Source organism: Zootoca vivipara, chromosome 2, assembly GCF_965207765.1.
Source record: "Zootoca vivipara chromosome 2, rZooViv2.hap1.1, whole genome shotgun sequence".
Lineage (NCBI taxonomy): Eukaryota > Metazoa > Chordata > Lepidosauria > Squamata > Lacertidae > Zootoca > Zootoca vivipara.
In genome coordinates, this window is record NC_142584.1 from 2,300,181 (window position 1) to 2,323,411 (window position 23,231).

The 23,231-nt window shown below is 43.5% G+C and overlaps 1 protein-coding gene and 1 long non-coding RNA gene across 10 annotated transcripts in view; one reads left to right on the plus strand and one right to left on the minus strand.

Moving 5' to 3' along the window:
• Positions 1 to 11,586, minus strand: part of R3HDM2 (R3H domain containing 2) — a 133,211-nt gene extending 121,625 nt beyond the window's left edge. For all 8 annotated transcript variants that reach the window (XM_035102294.3, XM_060272173.2, XM_060272170.2 and 5 more), the window contains exon 1: positions 10,829 to 11,586. The gene's annotated coding sequence lies outside the window, so the exon portion shown is untranslated. The remainder of the gene's footprint in view (positions 1 to 10,828) is intronic.
• Positions 11,587 to 11,728: 142 nt separating this feature from the next.
• LOC148686690 (uncharacterized) lies at positions 11,729 to 22,413 on the plus strand. 2 transcript variants are annotated; one of them, XR_015948345.1, is made up of 3 exons: positions 11,729 to 11,833; positions 13,503 to 13,614; positions 20,223 to 22,413. It is a non-coding gene; the product is annotated as an uncharacterized LOC148686690 (long non-coding RNA). The 2 variants fall into 2 exon arrangements; XR_015948346.1 differs by having other exon boundaries at positions 11,740 to 11,844.
• The last annotated feature ends 818 nt before the right edge of the window (positions 22,414 to 23,231 follow it).

A 23,231-nucleotide genomic window follows, 5' to 3' on the forward strand; every position in this document is an offset into this window, starting at 1 on the left:
ATTTATTAATACTGGTCCCCCTAGTGGTGAAGAGGGGAATTTCCCCTCTTTTCTGTTTTTTTGTAGAAGAATGGCTGGTAAAGAAGAAAAGAAGTCAGCAAGCACACCAAAAGATAGAAGAGGTTCAAAGCAAGAAGAAGTCAAGGATTTAGAAGCTCTATGGCAAAAAAATTAAAGATGAATTTAAACACAGTGAACAACGAATGGATAAAAAATTGGGAGAGATCGATAAGAAGATTGATGGAGCTGTGCGAGAATTATCAACCCAAATAAAAGATTTGTCGGTGAGATCCAAAACAATGGAAGAAACAATCAAGAAGACCCAAAAAGAGGTAAAGGAGGTTAAAAAAGAGACTGACAAAGTGAAAGATAGTATGAAGAAAATGGACCGGGCACATGAACAAATGCTTGATAATTTGGCATTAATTGAAATGAAGCAAAGGCAATTGAATTTGAAATTAAGGGGTATCCCTGAAGAATCGGGAGAAGATATTAAGTCAAGGATAATTGCCGAATTGGCGAAATGGATGGGAAAGACGGATGAAGAAGTGAGCCAGACAATTGTGAATGTATTCAGAATTAAGGTAAAATCAGCAAAGGCCAAGGCAAGGAAAGCACCTGGTGATTGCGTGGTGGTTCTCAACACAATGGAGATGAAAAATGAGATTTTAAGTTTGAGCTTCACCAACAAGCTAATCATTGGAGGCAAGCCTATAATCGTGTTTAAAGAAATTCCAGGAAGATTTTTGAAAAAACGTGACAATTATAAAGCAATGGTGGCCCTGCTTAGGAAAAATGGAATCCAGCATAGATGGGAATACCCCGAAGGAATAATGTTTTTCTATAAAGAGAAAAGACATGTGCTGACAAGTATGCATGACATTGGGAAATTCTTGAGAAAGTACGAAAATTTTTTGGGAGAGCTGAGCCCAGACCTGGCTATCCTAGCTGAAGCGACTGCAGAAGAGGAAGAAGAACCAAAACCACAAAGAAGAAGAAGAAAGAAAAAAGAAGGAGAGGAAGAGAAATCAGAAGAAGAAGAACAGAAAAAAGAGGAAGAGGATAAAGAGTCAGAGAGTGAAGAAGAGGAAGAAGATAAAGATTTAAGTAAAGAACCCGACCAAGACTAGATAAAATCTTATCTTCCTGATATTAGGAAGTAAAATGGCATCATTGAAGATACATACTTGGAATGTACATGGATTGAATAACAAAGTGAAAAGAAATAAAATTGATCATATTTTGAAGAAGAAAAATTTGGATATAATATGTCTTCAGGAAACACATGTGGCGAAAAAACACAATTATATTCTTAGAAATAAAAGGTTGGGTAAAGAATTTATAAATTCAGTAGAAAATAAAAAGAGAGGAGTGGTTTTGTATATAAAAGACAAATTGGATCCAAATCTGATGTTTAAAGATGAAGAAGGAAGAGTGATAGCGGTCCAAATATCGACCCAAGGAGAAAAAATGCTGGTGGTGGGAATCTATGCACCGAATGAGAACAAAGCGGAATTTTACAAGAATTTGGAAGAAAGGTTAGCAGAGTATATGGACCAAAAGATAGTGCTTATGGGCGATTTCAATGGAGTGACAGTACCAGAATTGGATAGGACAAAGAAAAGGAAGAATGAAGGCAAGTTACCAAAATCCTTCTTTGAATTGGTAGAAAACCTGGGCCTAGTGGATATTTGGAGGTTAAAGCATCCTACGCTTAAACAGTTTACATTCTTTTCAGAACCAAATCAAAGTTCTGGAAGAATTGATCATATATGGATCTCCAAAGAACTAGTACCCAGGGTGAGTAAAATAGAGATAATACCACGAACATTATCAGATCACAATTCAATATTTATGGAAATGAAAAGCAAAGATCAGAATTCCTTTAGGTGGAGAATGAATGAGGAGCTTTTCGAAGATAAAGAGGTGGTAGTAAAAGCTAAGAATATCCTGAAAGATTATTTTCATTGGAATCTACATAAAGACACTGGACTTGATATGGTATGGGACGCAAGTAAAGCAGTAATGAGAGGCTTTCTAATACAGCAAAATAGTTTCCTGAAACGAAAGAAAGAAAAGAAGAAGGAGGAAATCCTGAAGTGTCTCATGGAAAATGAGAAAAACCTGATAGATAAACCAGAGAATCAACAAATCAAACATAACATAAAGATGTTACAGACACAATTCTCTATGTTGATCAGTCAGGAGATAGAATGGAAAATAAAGCAGATGAGACAAAAAAATTTTGAATCAGCGAACAAAACAGGAAAATTATTGGCATGGCAATTAAGGAAACGTCAAAATCAAAATATGATAGTGAAGATAAATATGGAAGGAAAAGTGACTGAGGAGCCAAAGGAAATAAAGAAAGCCTTTCAAAAGTTTTACAAAGAGTTGTATTGTAAAAAGAAAGAAGAGGAGAAGAAGATCAGTGATTATTTAAGCAAACATGGACTGAAACAAATCCCAGAAGAGGAAAGAAAGAAACTTAATAATAGGATAACAAGGCAAGAAGTACATCAGGCAATAACGAGAATGAAAGTAGGAAAAGCCCCAGGACCAGATGGATTATCAGCAAAATATTATAAAGTTTTAAACGGACAGTTGATACCGATTTTAGAAGAAGTGATGAATGATATTCTTGCAGGAGGAAAGATCCCAAATACATGGAAGGAAGCGTATATTACATTGATTCCAAAACCAGGAGCGGATGGCTTAGAAGTCAGAAATTATAGACCAATTTCTTTATTGAACAACGATTATAAGCTTTTTGCAGACATTATGTCCAAGAGATTGAAAGAAGTTTTGAATGAAATGATACATAAGGATCAAGCTGGTTTTCTTCCTGGTAGACAGTTAAAGGACAACGTCAGACATATAATAGATGTAATAGAATATCTGGAAACCAAGATAGATAAGCCAGCAGTATTAATGTTTGTGGATGCAGAGAAAGCATTTGACAATATATCTTGGCAGTTTATGAAGAAAAATCTGGAATCGATGGTTGGCAAAGATTCTTTTTTGAATGGGATTGAGGCAATATATTCAGAACAAAAAGCAAGATTGATAATTAATAACACATTAACGGAATATTTTGACATCACAAAAGGAACTAGACAGGGGTGTCCCTTATCCCCTTTATTATTCATCATGGTCCTGGAAGTACTATTGAATAGATTAAGAGATCTTTCAACTATTAGAGGAATTAAAGTAGGTGCAAAGCAATTTAAAGTGAAAGCCTTCGCGGATGATTTGGTTTTAACTCTAGAAAATCCTAATGAAAGTGTTGCAGCGGCTATAGAAGAAATTGAGAAATTTGGACAATTAGCAGGATTTAAATTAAATAGACAGAAAACAAAGGTGATGGCAATGAATATGACGAAAGAGGAAAAGCAAGAGCTACATCTAAAATATGGTTTTGATGTGGCAAAAAAAGTAAAATACCTTGGAATATGGATGACAGCAAAGAACATTAACTTATATAGTGACAATTATGAACCAGTATGGAGAGAAATAAAGAAAGACCTGGAAAGGTGGACTAATATGAACATGTCATTCTTAGGAAGAATAGCAGCAATTAAGATGAATATCCTACCTAAAATGTTATTCTTATTTCAAACTATACCTGTGGTGAAGGGTACAAGACAATTTCAAGAATGGCAAAAGATTTTGTCAAGATTTCTCTGGCAGGGGAAAAAAACCTAGAATAAAACATAAAATCTTGGTAGACAGAAAAGAAAGAGGTGGTTTCTCCCTGCCAGATTTAAGACTTTATTATGAAGCGTCTTGTATGTGTTGGATTAAAGAGTGGATAACGTTGAAGAATACTGACCTGCTAGATTTGGAAGGTTTTAACAATAGATTTGGGTGGCATGCATATTTATGTTATGACAAAAAGAAGTCTCATACTGGGTTTACCAATCATGTGATAAGAAGATCTCTGTACGAGGTGTGGGAAAGAAATAAAATGCTGTTAGAGACCAAAAAACCATGGTGGGTTTCACCAGCAGAGGTATTAACAGTGAAGAAAGTAAATATGGAGGGGAGGTGGGCCACTTATGAGGAAATTTTGATAAGAACTGATAAAGGATGGAGACTTAAACCCTATGAAGAAATTAAAGGAGTTTTAACAGGATGGATACAATACCATCAAATAAATGATGTTCTTAGGGAAGACAGGAAAATAGGTTTTGAGGACAAAAGGTCCAAATTCCAAATAGAAGTGCTAGAAGGCAAAACAAAGCTTCTGTCAAAAATGTACAATTTGTTATTAGAATGGTATACGAAGGATGAGTTGACAAAAGAAGTGATGATCAAGTGGGCAAAAGATTTTGGGCACAATATTGATTATGACGCGTGGTTGAAATTATGGACTCAAACGTTGAGATTTACAGCATGTACTGCTTTGAAAGAAAATGTGTATAAGATGATGTATAGATGGTATTTAACACCAGTTAAATTAGCCAAAATGTATAGAATGAGTGACAAAACTTGCTGGAAATGTAAAGAGAGAGATGGTGAATTTTATCATATGTGGTGGACATGCGATAAGGTAAAAAGATTTTGGGAGATGTTATATAATGAGCTGAAAAAGATGTTTAGATATACTTTCCCAAAAAAACCTGAAGCATTTTTACTAGGAATAATGGGAGGAGAGATTAGAAAAGAAGATCAAGTATTGTTTATGTATGCGACAACCGCGGCTAGGACTTTGTTAGCCCAAAAATGGAAATTACAAGAAATTCCAACGATTGAGGAGTGGCAGATTAAAATGATGGACTATGCTGAACTCGCAAGGATGACTTGCAAGATCCGCGACCAGGGGGAGACAAGGTTTCAAAAAGACTGGAGTAAATATGTGGATTATATGGAGAAAAATTGTAGATCTTTAAAAACACTTGCAGGATTGAAATAAATCCTACGAATTGACCAAACAGTTAAAAAGGAACTGCAAAAATGTAGTAAACAAGAAACCCGCATGAAGGGAGGGGGGGAAGTCGTAGCTCGGCAGAGCAAAATGTTAGATGAAAATTTATAATGTTGTGTATAAAAGAATGTTTTTTTATTATTTTAATTGGATAAATTGGAAATTGAATAAAAATTTATTTAAAAATAAGAGTGTTGGACTATGACCTGGAAGGCCAGGGTTCTAATCCCCACTCAGTCATGAAGCTCACTGGGTGACCTTGGGCCAGTCACAGTCTCTGAACCTTCCTCACATGGTCGTTGTAGGGATTAACTGAGGAGGGAGGTGAACCATGTACTCCTTGGAGAAAAAGGTGGGATATAGATGCAGTAAATAAGCTCTTCTCCTTACCTGCTGAAGAAAGCTGAAGGGGCCAGCCAGATGGAGATGTCATTCGCCAACCTGGCATCAAGATATCTCCATGTGGTCACAATTGGACCTGTGCAAAATGTGCCTGGCTAATTTCTAACACTGTCTTATGGTTGCAAAGAGACTTACACCACAAGGCTGGAAGAATAAACACCCATCATCTCAGTGCTCTGAAAATTTCACCACTTTTTCTACATTTGAGTGTACAGTTTATAATCATCAATCTCATTTTGATACATATTTGGGCATATATGTTGTGTACGTTAATTTATGAGTCTAAGTCAAGACGGATGGAGTATTTTTACTATTAATGTCAGTGAATTGAGTTGCTTCTTTGTTATATCTGCAAATGGGGGAAAAACCCCTAGATGCAAGCCCTAACCCTTACTGAATTTTTCTATCAACTTCTTAGATGATAGCTACTTGTTTCTAGATGCTTGGACATTTTTCAAAGCCGCTCCACAACCCAGGCTGTTCCCACAAATGCCCCCCATCTGGAGCATGAATGGGCAAGGAGCTTAATATACAGAAAATGGTAAGTGAAATGATCAGATGGAAGAAATATCTCAAGTCTGAGGGAGAGGAGAGACAACTAAATTTGAAGACATGGACAAGTATAGGCTCCTGCTCTCCAGAGTCCTAGTCTGGGACACACATGCACCTACCTTTTGTCAACAGGTGAAGATTGTGTGTGTGTGTGTGTGTGTGTGTGTGTGTGTGTGTGAGAGAGAGAGAGAGAGAGAGAGAGAGAGAGAGAGAGAGATGCCTTTCCAGGGTACTGACTGAATTCAACCACCCTAGCAGAGACAAAGGACTGCCATCACATTGTACCAACCTAAGGAGAAAGGCCACAGCTCAGCAGGGAAAAATCAGCTTTACATGCCAAAGGTCCCAGCTTCAATCCCTAGCATCTCCAGGTAGGGTTGGGAAGGTCCCCTGTCTGAAACACTGGAGGGCTACTGTTAGTCAGGGCAAACAATATTAAGAAGGACCAATGGTATGGCACAGTAAAAGCAGCTTTCAGTGTTCCTATGTACCAATTGATCACTTTCTGCACAATGAGAACACAATGTTGGGAACCTCTCTTGAAGTGCAATCCTATATCCATCTACTCAGAAATAAGTCCCATTTTCAATGAGGTCCACTCCCAGGCAAGTGGCTTGGAATGAAACATAAATGGCCAGTCTGCTTTGAATTTATCTCTTTCTGGGATAAAAGTCTAGGCAATGAGAATCAATCCCCATGCCACTGTAAAACATGGAAACAAGCCTTCATGACTAACTGTCCTCTCCCTTGGTAAGATGGCAAGGTCAGAAATAGAACCCAGTGTCATCAGAAATTCTTAGAGAGGTCACTGTATTTTCACTCCTACAGATTTTGCTCAGTTCCCTCCCCTGAAGAGCTCACAGTTTCTATCTTTAGATGCTTACATGGCCCCAATACATCTGTATCCTAGTACATAATCTTAAACGTATCTGTCCCCAGAAATATCCTGCCCAGGCAAGAAAACAACATGGAAACAAGGTTTTCCAAAGCTAGCAGCCCAGATTCTGACATGCAACACAAACTCGGGCACATTTATTCAACAATTCAATTGTACTTATTCTCTAATAAGTGTGTCTAGAATTGCAGCCTTAAGCACATTTACTTGGAAGCACTGTTGCCTTGAAGAGAACTTACTTCCAAGGAAGTACTTTTGGGTTCATAGCAGGAGAGGTCTTCCCCAAGGAGTACACATCAAAGCCAGGTAACAAATTAGACCTTCTACATACAAAAGTTGAGCAACTGAACAGGTTTCCCTTTTCACAGAGAAAATAAACACTTTACTTCAAATATACCACAAGTGTTCCTGCCAAAAAGTAATGTTGCTGCATAATCCACCCACTGCAGCAAAGGTTGCTTACTTGGACTACCTACCGGTAGGTGAATGGCTACCACTGTATCTATCTTTAAAGGAAACTGACTGAGAGCATCTTTTCTCCATTCAGCAACTATCACTCTTGAAACACCCATTATTCTGCCCCCAACACCCTCCGAAGAAAGTATCAGGAGGCACATCACACTCGGGTCAAGACACAAAAGGTCATTTTGTTTACAAAGGAATAAAATGTTTGAATATTTTCCATTATTATTATTAATAATAATAATAATTTAATTTATATACCCCCTATACCCAGTGGTCTGATGTCAACATTAATCAACAGTCCAGAAATGCTGACTACTTTGCACATCTTCAATGTGCCAAACTAATGCCTTCACTTACCTTGGTTTTCAGACATAAGGCTATCACAGCCCCACTGAACCACAATATTACTTATCTGGGGCATCAGAGGGGTCACTGATATTGATGTATCAGAATACTTCATTTAGTAATCTTTTCTTTTGAAATGTTTGAGGGTTTTTTTTGTTAAGTTTGCTGCATTAACTGTGAGATCTGTAGTTAACCTCCTTCATAGCATTTTATTTTGAAATCTTTAAGATAATATTTTAGTTTCCTGTAAATTATGCTCCTTTAAGAGTATACTTTATATTTACCTTTCTTTAGTAATGCTTTATTTTGATTGTTTTATTTGATGTTTAGGTTGTAAACTGCTTTGGATTTCGCCCCCTTAAATATATAAAGTGGTATAGAAATGAAATGAATAATAATAGGCCTCACCCTTCTGCCTCTTTGACAGCTCTGGCTTCCAGTCCCTCTCTGAACAAAAGCAATGGCAACCAGAGAGAGAAACCAGGGGAGTGATGAGGGAGGCAAGCAAGCATGAAGGCTCAAACACGGAGTGTAGAGACTAGAGTAGCCTAGCTTCCTTCAGAAAGACATTCTAACCTCTATACCAGGCATCCCCAAACTTCGGCCTTCCAGATGTTTTGGACTACAATTCCCATCATCCCTGACCACTGGTCCTGTTAGCTAGGGATGATGGGAGTTGTAGGCCAAAACATCTGGAGGGCCGCAGTTTGGGGATGCCTGCTCTATACAGTGGTACCTCAGGTTAAGTACTTAATTGGTTCTGGAAGTCCGTACTTAACCTGAAGTGTACTTAACCTGAAGCAAACTTTCCCGTTGAAAGTACAGTGGAACCTCGGTTTATGAACACCTTGGTTTACGAATTTTCGGTTTATGAATGCCATCTGGAACCCATCTGGAACGGATTAATTCACTTTCCATTACTTTCAATGGGAAAGTTCGCTTCAGTTTATGAATGCTTCAGTTTATGAATGCTTCAGTTTATGAATGCTTCAGTTTATGAACAGACTTCCGGAACCAATTACACCCATGCTTCGGGTTAAGTACGCTTCAGGTTGAGTACTCCGCAGACCATCTGGAACAGATTAATCCACTTTCCATTACTTTCAATGGGAAAGTTTGCTTCAGTTTATGAACAGACTTCAGGAACCAATTGCATAGCTGCCAAGTTTTCACTTTTCTCGCGAGGAAGCCTATTCAGCATAAGGGAAAATCCCTGTAAAAAAGGGATAACTTGGCAGCTATGCAATTGTGTTCATAAACTGAGGTACCACTGTAATGGAAAGTGGATTAATCTGTTCCAGGCGGATTAATTGAAAGTACTCAACCTGAAGCGTACTTAACCCGAGGTATGACTGTACTTCAAGGTCAAGCCTCCAAGCTCATACATGGAGCTTCAGCTTTCTAGTTTTGTAGTAGGGTGCAAGGAAGCAATCTCTGTGGTATGGAATTTGCAAGGTGGCATTCACTGGCTCCATTTGCGTTCAAGGACCTGTGGGAAAGGCTCAACTGAGAGTCAGGTTTCTACAATGAGCTCAAATTTGCAAATGCTGCTGGGCATTCTTAGCAATTATCTTAGTTTAAGTTGGATTTGCTGGAACCGCAGTTCAGTAACTTGGCGTGGCCTTTACTAGGGTAGGATATACAAAAGTTGATGACAGGAGTCAGGAGAAAGAGAGGAAGAACAAGCAAAGAGGGTGCCCAGTCCACCTTTGACATTATGTCCACCTGCTGACAGCCCCTGACCATATATCTGATATGTGGTCCTCAGCACTAACAAAAGGTCCCCTCTGTTGCTGTGGATCAAATGTCTATCTTCCTTAAAGAACGAAGATGGTCCTTGGAGTGACTTCACAAGAACAAAAATAATAATAATAATAAGATGCTGAATAAGTTGTAGCAGAAGAGACATGTTGCAGAACATCCCACCCAAACCATAGGGGCCACTACTTAAACTTTCACAGCAAAATAAATAAATAAAGGGGCACATCATGCACACTTAACTGGGAGAACCTCCTGCATGAGAATACTCAACAGCTTCGCAAGACCAAGTAATGTAATACCCTCGAAGAAGTGAGACTGAAGCTGGGAAGGATTTTTGTTGGGGGGGGGAGAGAGATTTTAAGAATATAAACAGTCTTGCAAAAGTGTTTCCTCACTTTTTTATTGCTGCTTTATTTCAGGAAGATAATGGGCTGCAAGTTAAAGCTGCTGGCTACCTTGAATGTTCCTCAGAGAAAGATAATGCAGAAAGATATGGGCTGCAAGTTAATGAAAGGGTGCCCCCCTGGGTTCCCCTGAATGTTCCTCAAGTCACCCTAGGGTGACTGGTTGAAAACCAATGCTTTAACTCATTTACAGGTAGACTTGTTTCCAAAAGCTGCTCAGACCTGGATTTTCGCAAAATCACAGTGGGAGGAGTTCCAGGATTGAGAGGCTGTCACTGAGAACATCTCCCTGTCCTTGCTTATTGAACCCAACACACAGCTGGTATCATTAGCATTTCTCATACAGCATTTCTCAGAACTTTACAATATCATGCTACTACCAAATCTCTTGACATTAGCAGCAGATGAAAATGCTTTTTACACCTCCACTGCTGGATATTTAGGAGCCACAGACAACCAAGAGATACGGTAATCCTCCCTACAAATAAGCAAAAAGCAGAGCGTCTGTAAAACTACCAAATCTATCAGTGTGAGAATCTCAGAGCATAAAGTCCTGGCTGGGATAAAGGAATATGCACCAGCTCTTGCAACTGCCATGGCCCACTTGACCGAGAAATAAAGATCTGAAGCGCCACACTGAAGGAGGGCACAAGAGTCTCTGCTAAGATTCTCTCGACAGCTGCGTTCTCTGAACACAAGGCGGGAGCTAAGACGGAGACCAACAGGAGAAAATAGTTTCCGACGGCATACACCACTGTCCATCATTCTCTGCTTCATCACAGACTCCAAATTCTCTCTTAACACCATTCATTGTTCGGATTCGGACCTGTTGCACAGGTGGAGCAGGAAATATAATTTCCAGTATCTCCTACATCCGGGACAACGAAGTCTTCCCCTACGCAGAGCACTAACCGTGGAAGGGGCTTTAAACAAAACAAACAAGGAACATCTAAAGCACCCGCCTTTGCAACCCCAAAAATCGCCCGAACCCCGATACTACAACTCGCAATACCAAAAGCGGAAAGACAAATGGGGGGATTACAATCCCAGCCCCAATTTGGACGAGATCGCGCTTACCTTGGCGGGAGAAGGGGGAAGAGAGGAGGGGAACTTGTGCCCCCCTCCCCTCGCTGCCGTGTCCTGGCGGTGCTGCTGCTGTCGTCGCCGCCGCCTGCCTTCCTCCTCCTCCTCGAGGCGGGGAAGAGAGCCCAAAGACCCGCTGTGCTCCCCGCTTCCTCTGACGTGAGAGACGGAGCGTAGGTAGAGGAGGCAAAGAGAAAGTGGAGGTGGGGGAAAGAGAGAGAGGCAGGGGAAGGAGGCCCTTCGGAGCAACAAGTGCAGGGGAGGAAAAGATCGCGGTGGGGAGGGGGGGGCTCGGGCTCAAGGTGGGATGGAGCACGGAGGGAGGGCGATGAGGGTCGGAGGGGAATGGCCCTGTGGGACGGGGGTGGGGGAGCTTGGCCCAGAGGCGGGGATCAAGCCCCGGCTCGTTGGAGGGTTGGCAGGCCAAGCGAGCAAGCAAGGCAGGCTGGTTGGGGCCTGGCGCGGCGGCTGTGGTGGTATCTGGCCGAGGGGGCTCGCGAGGACAGGTAAGGCCGCCGGTGTGGGAGAGGGGAGAAAAGAGGGGCAAAAGAAAAGGAGGTGAATAGGGAAGGAGGGGGGGACAACAGCACCTTTCTCCAAAAACAATATTTAAAAAAGGAGAGGAGGAGGAGGAGAAAGGGGGGAAGGAAGAAAGGGGGGGGAGAAAAAAAAAGAAACAGAAAAAGGGAAAGAAGCGCCGGCCCCTCCCCCTGGCCGCGCGCGCGCGCGCGTGTGTATATGTGCATGTGCGTGCGCCCGCCTCTTGCGTCACTCGCCCCAGTACGTGAGGCCGTAACCCTGTGCGCGTCACGACGCCGACGCTTCTGACGCGCCTAGGTCACGGTTGCTTTGGCAACAGCGACGCACGCGCCCGCCCGCCCGCGAGACCCTCTGCTGCTGGGTTCGCCTCGGAGAGAGGGAGGGGAGCGGAGACCGTCTGCAGGCGCGGCAGAGGGAAATCCTTAGGAAGCGAGCGAGTAGCTGCCGAGCCCCCCGCAGGTTTGCAACAGGTTTGCAATAAGAGTGGCCCAGAAAAGTGACCTGTGGGGAGGCTGTCGATGTGGGAGGTTAACAGCCAAACCCAACAAATGCCAGTTGGCATGAGAAAGCATTAAGTCCACAGAGCTGTATTGCTGACCATAGAAATAGAATGTAGAGAGGGCTCTGTGTGGTGTCATTTTCCTTCCTCCCCTGGAGAGCAATGAGCATATACCGGTAGTACTAACTATAGTACTGTTGGCTAGTTATTACTTTTTATAGATGTTAGTTTCTATTAATTTTATGTGCAGATTTTGAGAAAATCTAGCCAGTATGGTTTTTACTAATGCCATTGTTCTATCCCGCGGAGCGACAGGAGGGCTCCCAGGGTTCTGGATATTCAGGTTCCCATAGAAAGCTGTCCACACTACCAGGCTGATCAGGTTGTAATGGTTTATTTAAAGGAAAAGCAAACTCACAACAAAAAGGTCTAAATATTCCCTCCTTGCCCCTGCTTCCAGCACATTGTGGGACAGACCCCACAGCAAGGAAATGGCTTGTCTGTGTTAACGGAAAATATGAGGGCTCCCCTTGGACAAAACAAGACTCCAGCCAAGAATATCAGCAAAACAGCAGCCAGTAGGCTTGGCCTTTATTAAAGAAAGTACTGTCACGACAGGGCCCCACCTGCAACAAGGTGAAGCAAGATGGAGACCCCGAACAAAGGGGGTCTTCCCTTTTTATTAGCATCCCACCACCAAGGTACACCCCTAAAGATACATCACTAATATGTCACTAATATGGCATTGATACATCACAGAAAGGAGGGGTTCAGAGGTAGAAATTTGAGTACCTGGCCAGCTGCTCCTGGCCTCTCCTTACCCCCTCCCTGTTACATTCCACAGGACAAAGAGAAGTTTCACAGTCATTATGAAGGTGTTAGCTGTTATTTGATTTGATCCTTACAGTAGAGCAGCCCACAGGTAGCCATGATCTCCACCACACCAAAGGTTCCCCACAGGCGGCTGATATTGCTCCATTTAGCCCTGGAGCATAGTATCACATGCCCATTGATGATGGTAACTACCTTCCTTGAGCAGGTCAGTTAGCCTGCTTCCCAAGTGTGTTGCATGAAAGCTTAGCACTACAGCTTCCACCAGTTGTGAGATATATATGTATCTGTATCTGTGCATGCACACGAAAGCTTATACCAAGAACAAACTTAGTTGGCCTCTAAGGTGCTAGTGGACATTTTTTTTAATTTTTTATATATATTTCAACTGTCAGACCAACACAGCTACCTACCTGAATCTAGAACCAGTTGTGAGGTTATCTTGAGTATTCGGCTGGTGCTAGCAAAGCTCCTGGGAAAACTCACCTATGGTTCACAGCATTTGCTCCAGCGCCTGGTTGCAGACAACTCACAGCCATTTCTGTGAACCAATGCATGTTTAGGAAATAAGTAAGCCTTGTGATGCGGGTGGCACTGTGGGTCAAACCACTGAGCCTAGGGCTTGCCAATCAGAAGGTCGGCGGTTCAAATCCCTGCGACGGGGTGAGCTCCCATTACTCGGTCCCAACTCCTGCCCACCTAGGAGCTCGAAAGCACATCAAAGTGCAAGTAGATAAATAGGTACTGCTCCAAGCGGGAAGGTAAACGGCATTTCTGTGCACTGTTCTGGTTTGCCAGGAGTGGCTTTGTCATGCTGGCCACATGACCTGGAAGCTGTACGCCAGCTCCCTCGGCCAATAATGCGAGATGAGCGCCACAACCCCAGAATCGGTCACGACTGGACCTAATGGTGAGAGGTCCCTTTACCTTTACCTTTAAACGTTGTTTTAAATTTACTTAACAAGTTGTTGCCTGATTCTTGTATATTCATGATATTCTTGTAAAGAATCTGGTAAAATGCGGGCTAGACAATGCTACCATTCAATGGATTTGTAACTGGCTGGCTGACCGAACCCAAAGTGTGCTCATCAATGGCTCCTCTTCATCCTGGAGAGAAGTGACTAGTGGGGTGCCACAGGGCCCAGTCTTTGGCCCAGTCTTATTCAACATCTTTATAAACAACTTGAATGATGGGCTTGAGGGCATCCTGATCAAGTTTGCAGATGACACCAAATTGGGAGGGGTGGCTAATACCCCAGAGGACAGGATCACACTTCAAAATGACCTTAACAGATTAGTGAACTGGGCCAAAGCAAACAAGATGAATTTTAACAGGGAGAAATGTAAACTACTACACTTTGGGGGGGGAATTAAAATGAAAGGCACAAATACAGGATGGGTGACACCTGGCTTGAAAGCAGTACATCTGAAAAGGATCTAGGAGTCTTGGTAGACCACAAACTTGACATGAGTCAAAAGTGTGATGTAGCAGCTAAAAAAGCCAATGCAATTCTGGGTTGCATCAATAGGAGTAAAGTATCTAGATCAAGGATACTGACAAGCTGGAACGTGTCCAGAGGAGGGCAACCAAAATGGTCGAAGGCCTGGAAACGATGCCTTATCAGGAACGGTTTAAGAAGCTGGGTATGCTTAGCCTGGAGAAGAGAAGGTTAAGGGGTAATATGATAGCCATGTTCAAATATATTAAAGCAGGCATGCCCAAACTTCGGCCCTCCAGATGTTTTGGACTACAATTCCCATCACCCCTGACCACTGGTCCTCTTAGCTAGGGATCATGGGAGTTGTAGGCCAAAACATCTGGAGGGCCGCAGTTTGGGGATGCCTGTATTAAAGGATGCCATATAGAGGGAGAAAGGTTGTTTTCTGCTGCTGCAGAGAAGCGGACACGGAGCAATGGATTCAAGCTACAAGAAAGAAGATTCCACCTAAACATTAGGAAGAACTTCCTGACAGTAAGAGCTGTTCAACAGTGGAATTTGCTGCCAAGGAGGTTCTTTGGAGGTCTTTAAGCAGAGGCTTGACAGCCATCTGTCAGGAATGCTTTGATGGTGTTTCCTGCTTGGCAGGGGGTTGGACTGGATGGCCCTTGTGGTCTCTACCAACTCTATGATTCTACGATTCTTTCTTAATGGGGGTGAGAAGGAGGAAACCAGCTTATTTCATAACTGGACTTGCATCCTACTTTTGCATCCTACTTCAGGCATCCCCAAACTTCAGCCCTCCAGATGTTTTGGACTACAATTCCCATCTTCTCCAGCCACTGGTCCTGTTAGCTAGGGATCGTGGGAGTTGTAGGCCAAAAATCTGGAGGGCCACAGTTTGGGGATGCCTGTCCTACTTCCTATGCTTTTAATTCTGCTGCCGAGGATGGGATCTTGAGACTGTCCAACCACAAGTGGGCACCTGGAGGGATAAGTTGCAATTCATATATCCTCTCTTACCCATTAAAATCCACCCCACAGGTGATTCTCTCCAGTCATAGCATCATTGTGTGGCATTTGTTTCCTTCGGCTCCTTTATGCGCACCTGAGTAGGACGTGCACATATTAAAGAGAGAGAAGGGACACACAGGCACCTTCTGACTTCTCCCTGCAGCTTTAGGCTGGCAAATCCTCTGCATGATTGCTTGGGAGAAAGTCCTCATCACACACAGAGAGAGAATATCCCAGTAGCTACACAAGGCGCTTTTCATTTCAGGGTGAACTGGTGTGCAGAATGGTTGCAATGTGGTCGGAGTTACACTAGGTCATTCCCCACCTCACCTGCATATTTAGGGTTTTCAACACAAGGCCTCTTCAAAATATCTTTATTATGTTGAAATAATTTGTTTCAGAATATGCCCAAATGCCTCAGCTTCTGCTGTAGATGTTACCACACCAGAGAATTTATTATGGCAGAAGCTTTTATGGACAAGAGTCTGCTTTGTTAGATGTTATCCAAAGTTGCTTGAGTGAGGTAAAAGGAAAAGCAGAAAATTCTGCAAAAGTCTACACATATACAGCAGTGTAACAGCAGCCACTAACAATGTAGCATTGCATTCTGGCCTTGGTAAGCTAAGTACTGCATGTAGTGGAATTGTAAAAATAGACAAACACCCCTTTTCTCAATTCAACCCACAAGTGATAGAAGAGAGATTGTGGTTAAGTGGTCCAGGTGCTGTCAGCCAGCCCATAGTAAGTGCTGGAAGGGAAAGGAATGATGGGGTTGAGGTGGGAGAAGGGACTTGGACGGGCACTCCCAATGGCTAAGAGATGAGTCTACATTGAATCTACACCAAGCCAGTGTTCCTGTGTCAAGTGTGTCACCCAGACAATTCACATAGCCCCTGAAGTTAGCTCCACCCATCACACTACAGCATGTGCAAGGAAGATTGGGTTCTTAGGTGTTAGACATCACATTTATTTAGACATGTGCTTCCTGCTGGGCACCATGTAGCATATCCATCAAAACTGCTGCAAAGCAGGTTGATCTTCCAAGCTTCAAGCATAAACAAAATGTGAAAACAGTGTTTATACTTGGACTGAAACTGAACATTTCATGTCACGTGACAGTTTCACCACACACTCCATTTGCAACTGAACCCACATTTACTGTGCCAACCAAAGCTGCCCAACCAGCGGGGAGTGGGAATGCATTTAATTCATACAATTTCACACTGGCACAGGCACCATTTTTAAGTTAATACACACTGACATCAAGCTGCACTGCCATGAGCTGTAAGGTCATTCTCAACACAAGCTGGTTGGCAGTCACATCTCAGCCCATAACTCAGGTCAGCACAATACATTTTGCTGCCTGCAGCAAAGGACATGATAACTGAACTGGCAGCTGAATCTTACTTTAACAATGACAACAGGGTAACATTCTCCAGTGCACCTGAAGACAGCAGGCTAGTTTAAGGGGCACATGACAGGTTTGTAGCGCACCTAGGTCTCCAACAAAGGGAAAAGGCTGGGGGGCTCAGACAGAATGGTGGTGGGGCTGCTACTGCTGCCATCCCATCTGCCAACTGGTCCACTCTTGTGGAAGGGCCAACCCAGTTCATAGCAGTGTAGTTAAAAGCCAGGATTTGTTTTCACAATGCCATAGTCCAAAACATGGCACATCACCAATACACAAGTTTTGACCTTTAATGCACTGCCAATATCAACACTTTGCACACCTTTCAGTGGTAATGCTAATTTGTATTGCATTATTTCACATTTCCAAAGCAAAGAGTAGGATGTTCCAGGACATTTTTGCACTATCATTCTTTTGAAATATCAGTTTGTTTATAAGTACACAGATAGAGCTGCAGCAAACGCATTGGCCACATTTGAGTTACCCCTGGCCTGCAGGCAGACCTTTCTCTGACTTCCATGTGACTCACAGGCTCCCTCCCCATTGCTCAGCTGATCGGTGGTGGAAACAGCTGAACAACATGCTGATAGGCAAACCCCTCAACAGTTTCCAGCACCAATCAGCTCTGCAATGAAAGGAGGTGCATGATAGGATTGTTGTTTCATAGGCACACAGGCAGTGGTTAGTGCTAAAGCAGCATCAGAGTCAGCCCTGAAGCACCAAGCTCCAAAAATATAGCATTTATTTCTCTCTCTCTGTGGCCAAATTTTAAATGGCCCTATTTATATATGTGTATATATAGCCCTTCCATAGCTCTAGCCCAAAGTTTTCTAAAACCTACGAAACAGTATGAAAAACCCCACACAAATTACACAGTAGTTAAGTCAATGGAATGAAAACTACTGACTCAGAGCAATAATGTAGTTACATCCACCCAAGACTGAAAAAATGCCTGGGCAAAAAGAACCTGGTGGCACTGAACTATGTCTAAGGCTGAGGCCAATCCAAGTTCCCTAAGAATGGAGCTCAAAAGAGCAGGTGCCACCACTGAGCAGGTGCTGCTGCACACCCCTTGAGATTCTGCTTGTGAAGGATAAGAGAATTTAGGGGCATGGTGAGGTGCATATGGGAGAAAGCACTCTTTTGGCCCATATCTCACACTCAGGGTAAGCAAAGCAAGTGCAAGCCTCCACCTTGCCTGTGTGTGACCTGACCATCCAAAGGACCAAGATGATATTACAGTATTAATGGCCCAGCCATACCAAAAGTAAAAGGAGGTTTTGAACAATAAGGAAGCATCACTCATATTAATCATTTTTTAAAGGATTGGTCTTTCCCCCACCCCACCCCAAATAGGGTCCTAACAAACAAAAGGGCAAACATAAGACTTGCTAAGTGTTGGTACTTTATGATGAGAAGAGTCCTGGACTTTATTCTGGAGCAATAAGGGACTTGCAAAAAACCCCTCAGTGAGTTGGTGGTTTCTGAGTGCATGTTGAGCCTAAAAGTCCTATGGAAATGCAGTGAGTCATCTCCCACTGGGTTCCTAGTTAACCAGACTTCTGACCAAAGTATTCTTGTCAGCACCCTCAGAAACAGGAATGCCTACAGCACTGAGGGCTCTACAAAATTTGTGTTGCATGTCATAGAAGCGACTTCTGGCGCTGCAGACATTTTGGAAATGGGCACAGCAGCGTCGGAAGTCACTTCTACGCATGTCCAGAAGTGCGTAGAAGTGACTTCCGGTGCCGGCGCGGCACCAGAAGAACATGGCCGCCAGCAGGAGCTCCGTAATCCGGGGGAATATGGGTTATTTTGCCATTCGGGACACCTGCAGGAAACGGTAAGAAAATATGGGGGTTTCCCAGGGAAAACGGGGTACTTGGCAGCTATGCTCATTGGTCACCAGGGTGCTAAAAGGCCTAGTGATCTCCTATGGTGGGATCATTTCATCTGTGTGAGAGAAAGGTGATTGATATGTAAGTAGGATTTCTCTCAGCATCTGCATTCTGTTATGATAGTGAATTCCTCTTGAGTTTAGTTGCCTGAATGCCAAAACCCAGGGGCGTCACTACAGGGGGGAGGGCCGCCCCGGGCACCACCCTGAAGGGGTGACAAACACTCGCCGGGGCCCCGCCCCTGGGATCAGCGACTCAACCGATCCCCAAACCTTGCTCGGCGGGAGGCGGCAGCTGGCTTGTGCTTGCTCGCGTTTTCCTTTTTTTCCCCCGGCTGGGGTGGGCCCTGGGGGTGGAGCCACGCGTGGAGGTGAGGGGCAGGAAAGTGAGGAGGGGCGTCACACCAGCCTCAAGCGTGACGCCTCGCTGGGACGCCCCTCACCTCCGCACGCGGCGCCGCCCAGGGCCCACCCCAGCCGAAAAAAACAAATAAAGAAGGAAAGCGCGAGCTGGCAGTGGCAGAGCAAGAAAGCAAGCAAGCAAAAGGCAGCTGCTGCCGCCGCACACCAAGCAAGGTTTTCGCCGGGTGGTGGGCTGGGCTCAGCTTGCTCCCTCCCTTGGCCAACGCACGCTCTCCCTGGACGGAGTTGAGGGGCAGGCCAGTGAGGGGCATCACGAGCGTCTCCTCGCTGTCCCGCCCCTCAACTCCACCCAGGGAGAGCGCCGCCGGGCTCTCCCTGCTGCGCCGCCGCTCTCCCTAGGTGGACCAGTGGGGCGGGCCAGCGAGGGGTGTCACAAGCATCGCCTCACTGGCCCGCCCCTCAACTCCACCCAGGGAGAGCACGCACAGCAGCAGGAAGGGAAAGTGTGCATCAGCTGAGGGAGCAAGCTGGTCCAGCAGCCGCCCATTAAAACATCGCTAGGTGCTGCAGGGCTTGGCTTAGCCAACGCGTGCTCTCCCTTCCTGCTGTGGCACATGCCAGGGCGGAGTCGAGGGGTGGGCCAGCGAGGCGGTGTCACATCCTGATCTGGAAGAAGATGGCAGGAGGAAGAAACGCCAAGGAAAACATGAAGGTAATGTCTATTTCCAAGCATATGTTCAGGGTATATAGGAAACTCCCTACAAATCAGTTATACTTGCTTGCCTTCTCTTCTTTTCCATTCAGATGATATAATACAGTGGTACCTCTACTTACGAATTTAATGTGTTCCAAACGCACATTCGTAAGTCGAAAAAAATTGTAAGTCGAATTCCATAGGAATGCATTGGGAGAAAAAATTTGTAAGTCGAAGCAACCCTATCTAAGAATTCGTAAGTAGAAAAAATCCTATCTAAACCGCATCCAAGATGGCGGACGGAGCTCAGTTCATAAGTAGAAACATTCGTAAGTAGAGGTACCACTGTAGTTGAAGACCTGGAGGGAGAGCAGGGGCCTTGAAGTTCTCCATCATCTGTGCAGCAGACCAAGAAGACAAACAAGTCATCTAGTCAAAGTCATCCCTGCTAGGATGAGAGGCATCCCTGCTACGGTATCTCTTCCAATAGAAACAATTAGCCAGATGCTCCCTCCTTTCCAACCAGCATAGAAACACAGCTCTCCACCTTTCCACTGCCAGCCCGTAACAGGCTAGTAAGACTTTTTGCAGGCTAGTAACTTTTGTGGGTTATTCACAGTGCTGTGTTCATATTTGGTTTGATTGTCATTTGTGTTGGTGACTGACTTTCCCCATTTCCCTTTCCCCATTGGTTGCTATGCAGGCTTGAGGGCATCTTTTGGCAGATCTGCCTTCATGCTGCCGTTTTCCAGCACTACTCTCCTTCTGTCACTTGGTTCCTTGAATGTTAGAGGCTGCGAGCACAACCATGAACCACACAACCTGAACACAGGTGTTTCCCCTCGCTCTCTACCAACGCTGGGCAGAGCTCAACCATGGAACCAACCTCGCCATTTCCCAGTGACCGTGACTCTTTCTTTGGGGCTTCTGCATTTTGGGGCTGAAAGAGCATATTGGCTCAACTGCAGCATGCTCTGAGAAACAGCTTTTCTGTGAACATGGCATGCTGTCGTGAACGTCACCTTGCAGCTTGGTCTGTCCTTCCTCTGAGACAGCCGCCCTCCTGGGGCACCAGGGCTGCCCGGATAATGGTGGGCTCTGGAGAGGAGCAGAGACAAGGGAAGAAGCGTCAGTGCCGCCATGGGGGACCAAGGGGCGGAGAGAGCCGAGTCCAAGTCTCCCCAGAGCCAGCCCTGCCCCCCTATGTTGAGAATGGTCTTGGATTTACAACTTTAGAAGTGTTGACCTGGGGTCTCTACTCTCCCTAATTAGATACTGTGTATTATCTGTGCTCTAGCCCAGAAAATACGATCGGCTTTGAGTTGTTTGAAAGCTGTTTAAATATTGCTGCAGCATTGAAGAAGGGGGAGGAGAAGGCTGACCTCTAAATCAATTATAAGTAGAGCATTCCTACACTAACTTTGAGCTCTGAAGGGGGGGCCGATCTTGGATTGAGCCATCAAGAGGCTGAAGAGGGGGATTTACAGCTTTAGAAATGCAGATCTGGGGTCTTTACTATCCCTAATTGGATTAAGCCTGCAAGTGGCTGAAGCTTTTAACTTGTTTTGGGTCTCATTGGATTCTATATGTGGATTAAGCCTGCAAGTGGCTGAAGAGTTGCGGGACTTGGCTTCTTTGTTTTAGGTCTTTGAAATTAAAGGTGAACTCAATTGAGTAAGAAGCGGAAAGGAGCTTATTAAGGAGGGACTGAGTTAAGGGGAATTGCAATCTGCAATCCTTCTATGTACTGAGAGTGGAAAAGTACTGAAAGAGGACTGAGAATTGATAGTATACCACCCAGTGGTGGAGAAGGGAATATACATAGTCAGGAGTTGGGACAAAGTATAGCGCCATCTGGGGGTAAATTGGGTATTGCAGGAACTTGGGATTTTGAGCAGTACCCTCTAGTGGTGAGAAGGGGGATTTTCTTTGCTTTTTTTTTTTTGTTTGTTTGTTTTTGTTTCCCTCCTGAATAAAAATGGCAGGTAAAGAGGAAAAGAAGCCGGCAAGCACACCGAAAGACAGAAGAGGCTCTAAACAAGAAGAAGTTAAAGATCTAGAAGCTTTATGGCAAAAAATCAAAGATGAATTTAAACATAGTGAACAGCGAATGGATAAGAAATTGGGAGAGATTGACAAGAAGATTGAAGGAGCGGTGGGAGAGCTTTCGACTCAGATAAAAGATCTGTCAGTGAGATCCAAAACAATGGAAGATTCAATTAAGAAGACACAAAAAGAAGTAAAAGAGGTTAAAAAGGAAACGGATAAAGTGAAAGACAAAGTGAAAAAACTGGATAAGGCACATGAACAAATGCTTGACAATTTGGCATTGATAGAAATGAAACAAAGACAGTTGAATCTGAAATTGAGGGGTATTCCTGAAGAAACGGGAGAAGATATCAAATCGAGAATAATTGCTGAATTGGCAAAATGGATGGGAAAAACAGATGAAGAAGTGAGTCAGACAATTGTAAATGTATTTAGAATTAAGGTGAAATCTGCAAAGGCCAAAGCAAGGAAAGCACCTGGTGATTGTGTGGTGATATTCAATACAATGGAGATGAAAAATGAGATTTTAAGACTGAGTTTCACCAACAAGCTAATCATCAGTGGTAAGCCTATAATTGTGTTTAAAGAGATACCAGGAAGATTTTTGAAAAAACGCGACAATTATAAAGCAATGGTGGCCTTGCTTAAGAGAAATGGAATTCAACATAGATGGGAATACCCCGAAGGAATGATGTTTCATTATAAGGAGAAGAGACATGTGCTGACAAGTATACAGGATATCGGAAAATTCTTGAGGAAGTACGAAAAATTTTTGGGAGAGTTGGACCCAGAACTAGCTGTTCTGGCAGAAGTAACAGCGGAAGAGGAAGAAGACCCAAGACCACAAAGAAGGAGGAGAAAGAGAAGAGAGGAAGAAGAAGAAAAGGCAGAGGAAGAAGACCAAGATCAAGAGTCAGAGAGAGAGGAAGAAGAAGAAGAAGATAAGGATTTAAATAAAGAACCCGACCAAGTTTAGTAAAATAATTTTCTGCTCTTCCTGATAGTAGGAAGTAAAATGGCATTGAAGTTACATTCCTGGAACGTGAATGGCTTGAATAATAAGACTAAAAGGAATAAAATTGATCATGTTTTGAAGAAGAAGAATTTGGATATAATTTGTCTTCAGGAAACACATGTGGCAAAAAAACATAGTTATATTCTTAAAAATAAAAGGTTGGGTAAAGAGTTTATAAGTTCGATGGAAAAGAAAAAGAGAGGAGTGGTCTTGTATATAAAGGAGAAATTAGATCCGAAATTGATTTTTAAAGATGAAGAAGGAAGAATAATCGCGGCTCAAATATCGATTGAGGGAGAAAAAATGTTAGTGGTGGGAATCTATGCACCGAATGAAAATAAGGCTGAATTCTACAAGAATCTGGAGGAAAGGTTGACTGAATATATGGATCAAAAGATAATGCTTATGGGCGATTTCAATGGAGTGACAGTGCCAGAATTGGATAGGACCAAGAAAAGGAAGAATGAAGGTAAATTACCAAAATCCTTCTTTGAACTAGTAGAAAACCTGGGTCTAGTGGATATTTGGAGACTGAGGCACCCTACAACTAAACAATTTACATTCTTCTCAGAACCAAATCAGAGTTCGGGAAGGATAGATAACATGTGGATCTCCAAGGAACTAGTGCCCAGGGTGAGTAAAACAGAG